At 40.5% G+C, this 8,912-nt stretch overlaps 1 long non-coding RNA gene across 1 annotated transcript in view; it reads right to left on the bottom strand.

Moving 5' to 3' along the window:
* LOC116562657 overlaps window positions 1-8,522 on the bottom strand; it is a 9,431-nt gene extending 909 nt beyond the window's left edge. Inside the window, exons 1-2 of the long non-coding RNA XR_004274048.1 lie at window positions 8,511-8,522; window positions 6,930-6,935 (exon numbers count right to left, since the gene is read on the bottom strand). This is a non-coding gene — a long non-coding RNA (uncharacterized LOC116562657). The remainder of the gene's footprint in view (window positions 1-6,929; window positions 6,936-8,510) is intronic.
* Between the last annotated feature and the right edge of the window lie 390 nt (window positions 8,523-8,912).

Below are 8,912 nucleotides of genomic sequence, written 5' to 3'. Positions count from 1 at the left end.
GAAGAAAGGAAGGAAGGAAGGAAAGAAGGAAGGAAAGGAGGAAGGAATGAAGAAGGGAGGGAGGGAGAAAGGGAGGGAAGGAAAGAAGGAAGGAAGGAAGAGAGAGGGAGAGAAAGAAAGAGAAAGAAAGAAAGAAGAAAGAAAGAAAGAAAGAAAGAAAGAAAGAAAGAAAGAAAGAAAGAAAGAAAGAAAAGAAGGAAGGAAGGAAGGAAGGAAGGAAGGAAGGAAGGAAAGAAGGAAAGGAAGGAAGGAAGGAAGGAAAGAAAGAAGGAAAGGAAGGAAGGAAGGAAGGAAGGAAGGAAGGAAGGAAGGAAGGAAGGAAAAAGGAAGGAAGGAAGAAAGGAGAACAAAGAAAAGAAAATTCTTCCAGTTAACTTGCAGCAGCCTCCCTCTCCGTCAGCATTTGCTGCCTCACTTCATACTTCTGTGTTATGCAGTTGGTTTCTTTCCTTAAACCTCAGGAACCAACCTCTGCCAGTTTCAAACTTTTCTTGTGTAGCTTCATTCCTTCTTTTGGTCTTCCTAGAATTGAAGAAAATCAGAGCCTTGCTCTGGATTAGGTTTTGGCTCAAGGGAATGTTGTAGATCTTCTATCCAGACCACTCAAACTTTCTCCATATCAGCAATAATGCTCTTTTGCTTTCTTGTCATTTGTGTGTTCACTGGCTTAACAGTTTTAATTTCCTTCAAGAGCTTTTCCTTTACCCTTACAACTTGGCTGTTTGGTGCAAGAGGCCTAGCTTTAGGTCCATCTTGGCTTTCAACACGCATTTTTCACTAAGCCTAATCATTTCTAGCTTTTGGTTTAAGGTAAGAGATGTGCAGATCTTCCTCTCAGTTGAACACTTAGAGACCATTGTTGGATCATGAATTGGCCAATTTTTAATATTGTTGTGCTTTAGGGAATAGAGAGGACCTGGGGAGAGAGAAAGATAAGGGAATGGCTGGTCTTTGGAGCAGTTAGAAAACACATATTCATCAATTACGTTCATTGTATTTTATGGGCAAGGTTCTTGGTGCCCCCAAATGATTACAATGGTAACATCAAAGATTGCTAATCACAGATAATCATAACAAATGCAATAATTTTAAAATTTGAAATATTGTAAGGATTATAAAATGTGACACAGAGACATGAAGCGATCATATGCTGTTGGGGAAATAGCACTGATACATTTGCTTGATCAGGGTTGCCACAAATCTACAATTTGTAAAAAAAACACAATACCTGCAAAACTCAATAAAATGAAGTGCAATAAAATGAGGTATTTCTGTATTTTTCAACCCAGAATTCTATACTCAATAAAAGTATATTTCGAGAACAAATGTGAAATATAGACATTTTCAGACGAACAAAAACTGAGAAAGCATTAGCTGGGTGGAGTTTGTATAAATAATATAGAAGGAGGGAGCTATATAGTAAAACTGAAATAAACTTTTTAGTTATATACACATATATATTATGTACATTCTTATGTCATACTTTGTGTGGGAGAAAATATAGTGAATCAGTTTACTGGCAACAATTTTATTCTACAAGATCATCTAAAGAATGTGTTTAGGCAACAAGAATACCCACTTTCATCATTATTATTCAACATAGCACTGGAAGTCCTAACTAGAGCAATCAGATGAGAGAAAGAAATAAAGGGCATTCACACTGGAAAGGAAGAAGTCAAATTATTTTTGTTTGCAGATGATATGAACTTGTATTTGGAAAATCCTAATGACTCCATCAGAAAACTATTAGAATTGAAAAACCAATTCAGTAAAGTTGCAGGACCAAAAATCAGCATTCCAAATCAGTAGCATTTCTATATGCCGTTGGTGAACAATCTGAAAAAGAAATCAAGAAAGTAATCTCATTGATAATAGCACAAATAAATTAAATTAAAAATTTAAAAATGGAAAGCTATTCTGTGTTCATGGATTAGAAGAATCAATACAGCTAATATGGACATCCCACCCAAATCAATCTACAGATTCAATGCAATCCCTATCAAAATATCAATGATATTCTTTACAGAAACAGAAAAAATAATTCTAAAATTTATATAGAACCACAAAAGACGAAGGAGAGCCACAGCTATCCTGAGAAAAAAGAATGAAACTGGAGAAATCACATTAACTGTCTTTAAATTACACTACAGAGTTATAGAAACTGAAACAGCATGATACTGGCATACAAACAGACACGTAGAACAATAGAACACAACACAGAGCCTAGAAGAAAATCCACACACCTGCAGTGGACTCATTTTCAACAAAGGTGCCAAGAACATATACGCTGGAGAAACAACAATCTCTTCAGTAAATGATACTAGGAAAACTCGATATCCATATGCAGAAGAATGAAACTAGACCCCTATCTCTCACCACATACAAAAATAAAATAAAAATAGATTGCAGTCTTAAATCTAAACTTGAAATTATGACACTATTACAAGAAAACATTGGAGAAACTCAGGATATTATAGTGTTCCCTAATAATAGTTACTTTTATTATTGTGATATCATAATTATTGTTATTATTATTATCACATTAATGTATACTTGAACCAGTGTCTCCAGGTCATTCCTATATGTACATGGAAGGAAAGGGTTATATGATAAAACAGAAGTAGTTAGATTAATTGAGGCCCAAACATCTCTGCTACAGGACCTTATTTTCAAAAGAAATGAAGTTCTGAGGGAGAAAGTTTTCTCGACTGGCCAACCAGAGAAACAAACATTGGAGACTCAGGGGCATGTGGAATAAGGAAAGACAGAAGCCCCCAAGGAGAATAAATAATTAGAGGCCAAGGGCAGATTAGCATCATTTCAGTGACCCAAGCTGATCACTGATTAAATTAATTGGGGTTAGGGTTAAGGTATCAAGCTCTGGCAAAGCTGGCAATGTCAGTTTGAGGAGAAAATCAGAGTATTAGGCAATGGCACACATGTTATATAAAACCATCCTTCTCTCCTTTGGAAATTCCCATAGAGAGTGAGCTGCTGGCCTAGCAGACTATTGAAGTTCTGTTACCTAATAAGTGGGAATACTCAGATGGAGTGCGTATTTTATAAATACATTCCTGATTACATTAAAGAATAGAAAATAATTTTCTGGCCAACACTGATAGAGCCCCTTCATTCTTCATTGCAATTATCAGGATAAATCAGGGTATTTTGTTCATTATGATCAAGGCATGAGCTACAAATATTGCACTTAAAAAACATTTGCTCTTATCTCAAAAAGAGCAAGTGGTTTGTCGCTATTCTTACTAGCTCCCAATTGGTAGAAGTTCAGGTTCATAGACTCCCCAGGGATTCATCTGAGATATTTCGTGCGTTGTGGCTGATATTGTTAACTGGATGACTGAGTTCACTGTAATAGCTCTGACTTTTATTATTGGGGACTGAAGACTTCAGGCTTCTTTGCTGCAGCTACTTCAAATCCTCATCTTTTCTGATAATTTAATAGAAGTTGCAAGGGAAGGCAAAGCATGGAATTGTTAGCTAAGTGGGAGTCCTATTGAGGTTTTTAATGGTCTCAGGCAACTGGAACCATCTCTGGTCCCAGGGGAGGTTCCTTCCCCTGCAGTAGTGATTACTTACTCCTTAAAAATACTAAATGCAGCCGGGTACAGTGGCTCGCACCTGTAATCCCAGCACTTTGGCAGGCTGAGGCAGGCGGATCACAAGGTCAAGAGATAGAGACAATCCTGGCCAACATGGTGAAACCCCATCTCTACTAAAAAAATACAAAAATTAGCTGGGCGCGGTGGCATGTGCCTGTAGTCCCAGCTACTTGGGAGGCTGAGGCAGGAGAATCGCTTGAACCCGGGAGGCAGAGGTTGCAGTGAGCCAAGATCGTGCCTCTGCACTCCAGCCTGGCTCCTGGCGACAGGGCAAGACTCTGTCTCAAAAAACAAACAAACAAACAAAAAAACCTAAATGCCCAGGGGTTATAGATTTTGAAAACTACTGCAAAGGTCACTTTAGCCACAGCGCTTCTACAGGGCAATGAGACCAAGCATGGTTATGTATCATACTTAATCGAGGCAGTATTTGCATGAGCAGTTTCTCAAACTATCATCCCCAGTCAGCAGGAGCAGCATCACCTGAGTGTTTGTCAGAGTGTACATTCTCGGACCTTACCCCATACCTGCTCAGTCAGAATCTCTGAAGATGGGGTCCAGCAGTCTATTTTTAAAAGACTTCCAGTAACTCTGATGCACACTAAAGTTTTAAGAAACCTGGTCTACAGAGACCAACAAGTCTTGACTGTTTTATCGGAACGGACCTGCCTAGTCAGCTACACCAAAATCATTCTGGCATATCAAAAAGCCTTGAACTATTGAAAAATTTACCAACTGTAAAGTAAGTTTCTCAAAGGGCCTAACTCTATTCTATAAACTGGTGCCCCAGGCTAGAGGAAGCACTCCAGGCCATTAGCAAAACTAAATAAACAAAAAATAAAACACTGACAACAAGTCCAACACTTAGGAATTCTGATGTAATTGGTTAGGTGTGCTGCCTAAACCTCAGGCATCATCCCCAATTGATTTCAATATGCCACTGTGGTTGGCTGATTGCCAAAAGTGACCACAAGTTATGCCCCCTCTAGCATCCATACACTTTGCAAGATGCCTGTAATCCCAGCACTTTGGGAGGCTGAGGCGGGTGGATCACGAGGTCAAGAGATCGAGACCATCCTGGTCAACATGGTGAAACCCCGTCTCTACTAAAAATACAAAAAATCAGCTGGGCATCGTGGCGCGTGCCTGTAATCCCAGCTACTCAGGAGGCTGAGGCAGGAGAACTGCCTGAACCCAGGAGGCGGAGGTTGCGGTGAGCCGAGATCGTGCCATTGCACTCCAGCCTGGGTAACAAGAGCAAAACTCCGTCTTAAAAAAAAAAAAAGAGAAATCTGTTTCTCCACTCTCTTGAAGACAATGCTGGCCATGCCACTTGCTTTAGCCAATGAGACAGTAGCAAACATAAGCAGAAACACAGTGTTATAGTTTGGATGTTTGCCCCCTCCAATTCTCATGTTAAAATTTGATCCTGAATGTTGGAGGTGGAGCCTAATGGGAAGTATTTGGGTCATGGGAGCAGATTCCTCATGAAAAGATTAATGCCCTCCCTGGGGGAGAAGATAAGTGAGTTCTCACTCTATTAGTTCCCAAGTTGGTTGTAAAAAAGAGCCTGGTACCTGCCCTCTCTCTCTGGCTTCCTCTCTTGCCATGTGATTGTCACACATGTTAGCCTTCCACCATGAGTGGAGGCTTCCTGAGGCCCTCACCCAAAGCAAATGCTGGTGCTGTGCTTCCTGTACAGCCTGAGAACGGTGAGTCAAATAAACCTCTTTTTAAAATAAACAGCCCAGCCTCAGATATTTCTTGATAGCAACAGTAAATTGACTAAAACACTTGGAAGGTACTTACACATTGGAGCTTGCTCATTTATTGCTTTTGGAACCTGAAACTACTATATGAAAAGCTTGGAGGTTGAGAGACCATGCAGAAAAGACGCCAGTTAGCCCATCTATGACAACCCCGAGCATCACAAATGCAGATACCTCCAGATCACTTGCTGTCAACAAGTGCATGAGCAAGCCCAGCCAAGATAAGCCAAATGTGAACCAAGAACTGACCCACCATATTGTGAGCTAAATAAATAGTGGTTGTTTTAACACACTAAATTTGGGGGATGTTCATTAAGCAATCACGGGCAGGTGGAAGTTAATGTTTGTTGTCAATAAAATAAAAGGAGCTGAAAGGAGAATAATCAAGCCAAGATCATTCCAAACACCATCCTCTTTAGGGTTGCTTGGTTCTGGCCGCCAGGCCACATTAAGCCTCCACATTCCCTCCTTTCAGGCAAGAATAACCAGTAGATTCCTTGAGTCTCCTGATTCACTCAGCCATCACCAAAGGCAAAAAGAGAACTGGATCATAAAAGCCTGAAGACTTTGGAGACCTTCAAAGAAGATAAAACACAGATTTGAGTCTAAAACATGTTTTTACAGGAAAATATTGAATATAATATTTATTGCTAAGCATCTGAGACAGCTTGGTTTCTGGATTATCCCCAGCAAGGATTACAGAAAGCTTATGAGATTTGTATATTAAATCATCACAAAAAATTATTGGTATGTAAAAGGAGACATATTTCTTAATAGAAAGGACACCAGTAGGAAATAATAATTAAACATAATCCTTTACTCATGATGTATAGTGGTCCCAATATCCTTCTGCCACTCAAGGTATGATAAGTAGGACGATATTTTCACTAGGGGGTAGGCTTGATTTGACTCATCTCTGGCCCTTGGTTATGTCTCATCTCTCCATCTTCATTTGGCTTTACTCTTCTCTCCTCTGATTCTATTATCTTGTTGCTATCTTTTCTAGCTGGGCCTCTGTCTTAAGTTCCCTTAACCTTTTACCTAACGTATTTCTTCTTTCATAATGTTTTAAATTTTTATTATTTTAAGACAGGATCGCTGGGCAAGGTCACTCATGCCTATAATTCCAGCACTTTGGGAGACCGAGGCGGGTGGATCACTTGAGGTCAGGAGTTTGGGACCACCTCAGCCTGGCCAACATGGTGAAACCACGTCTCTACTAAAAATTACAAAAATTAGCCGGGTGTGGTGGTAGGTGCCTGTAATCCCAGCTACTCTCGAGGCTGAGGCAGGAGAATCGCTTAAATTTGGGAGTTGGAGTTTGCAATGAGCCGAGATGACACTGCTGCACTCCAGCCGGAGTGACAGAGCAACACTCTGTATTAAATAAATAAATAAATAACAGGGTCCTGATCTATCACCCAGGTTGGAATGCAGTAGCATGATTATTGTAGCTCACTGCAACCTCAAATGCCTGGCCTCAAGGAATCCTCCTGCCTCAGCTTACCTAGTAGCTAAAACTACAGGGTCATGCCACCACATTCAGCTAACTTTTAAAATTTTTTGTAGAGACTGGGTCTTGCTGTGTTTCCTAGGCTGGTCCCAAATTCCTGGCCTCAAATAATTCTCCTGCTTTGGCTCCCAAAATTACAGGCATGAGCCACTGCACCCAGCCCTAATTTACTCCTTCTTATTTCCAGATATTATCCTTAACTCTTCCAAAGGCTTAGTCTAGACTGAGTTATTGACCTGCTTTCTATATTCATTCTTCCTGTATTTATTTTTATCATAACTCTTTCACCTACATGGAAGTGACTGTAGACATTGGGCAGCTTCAGAGTAGAATCAATGTCTTAGCCATTGTTACATGTTTTCTACTGGAAAAACTTTTGACTACAAGTGACAAAAGCCTGACTAGCATGGCCTTAACAAAGAAAGGTTTATTCTCTGCCTGCTCAAAGTACAAAGGAATCCGGAGGTAGCCAGTTGGTGGCTGTGATTCACACAGTTTAAATTGCAAATAGGAATTCTAGCCCTTCTGTCTTGCGGCTTCAACATCCTTAGCTCATGACTGTTTTATTTCATCTTTATCATTATTAATAACCTCATAGGTGCAAGACGGCTACCGTGCTTCCAGGTATCAGGCTTATAATCAAGTCAGGAAATGGAAACACCAGCCAAGTTTATCCTTTTTTCCATGAAAGCAAAAGTTTTTCCAGAAGTAGCACAGCAGAGTTCTGTTTAGGTTTCATAATTTACAAATGTGTCTTATGGACTTCCATTGCCACAAGAGAGTCTAGAGTAGCAAGTAAAAGGAGAGTACTTGTGTGTGCTGCATATGTTACAGTAGGTAGCTAGTCAGATATGAGCAGAGCAGGAGAGGGCTCCTCGCGCACACACACACAAACACACACCCCAGGAATGTCAGGTGACCATTGGGTGATGGTCAGGCGGTTGTTAACTGTCTCTCTAAAGTAACAATTGGTCATAGCCAGCACCAGGGAAAGGCAGTTTCTCAATAAACAGAAACACCTGAAACTGGTGATCAGCAGCTCCCCAAGAAGATCTCAGGAGCTGGGTGATGGGGCTGATGCATGTGCATTAAGAGGAAAAAAAGCAGAGTTTAGCTGGCATATGACCTTCTAGGAATATTTGACTGGTAAGGGAAGACTACCTCAACTAAGCATGTGTACAGCTCCAGTAAACACACCGCATATGCTCCCCTCCCAAGCGCCAGCAGGCGACTGCACATGTAGACAGCCCACCCCGCAGGAAGAATCAGGGGAGAAGGACCATAAGACCCCAGAAACATGCCAACATAAAAAACTTCAAATTAAAAGGTCAAACCATGGACTTGATCTCGCATCACCCTTTTGGCCCTCTTCCAAGTGTTTACTTCCTTTCATTCCTGTGCTCAAGCTTTGTAATAATCTTTCACTCCTGGTCTAAAACTTGCCTCAGTCTCTCCTTCTGCCTTATGCCTCCTCCATCAAATTCCTTCTTCTGAGGAGGCAAGAATTGAGGTTGCTGCAGATCTGTATGGATTTGCTGCCGATAACACATACATACTTGTTGAATAACTATATGAAGGAATTGCATTGCAGATAAGGGAAGAGAATACTGAACTTCTCCCTCTTAGAGTCTTTGACTCTCACATCATGAACACTACAGGATAGCAATATTAGGCAGCAAGTTGTCACACCTGACTCACTGGTGACCACTTTAATAAAATCCAAGGATGTGTGCATTTAACTTTTTGCAGGACATGGGGTGAGCCATGTAGGTGGTATGAATTATGGAATCCAGCCATTCTATGGTCTAATGGAGAGGCTGTGTATAGAGGTTGAACTGGAAAACGTTATTTCAACTTTAGGAAAATTTCTTCCAAGGAAAATTCATGTGGGAATTTAAGGAAGTTAATGTCTAGCACCCATTTTTTAACTCACCCAAATTTGGAACCAACAAGGAGTTGGATGCAGACATTAATCAGAATTCAAAGTATGACTTTTATGGCTGAAAAATG

This window comes from Sapajus apella, unplaced genomic scaffold, assembly GCF_009761245.1.
Source record: "Sapajus apella isolate SASKATOON/1434 unplaced genomic scaffold, GSC_monkey_1.0 scaffold33, whole genome shotgun sequence".
Lineage (NCBI taxonomy): Eukaryota > Metazoa > Chordata > Mammalia > Primates > Cebidae > Sapajus > Sapajus apella.
The sequence above is the reverse complement of the archived record's forward strand: the minus strand, read 5'-3'. Positions and strand labels throughout refer to the sequence as shown.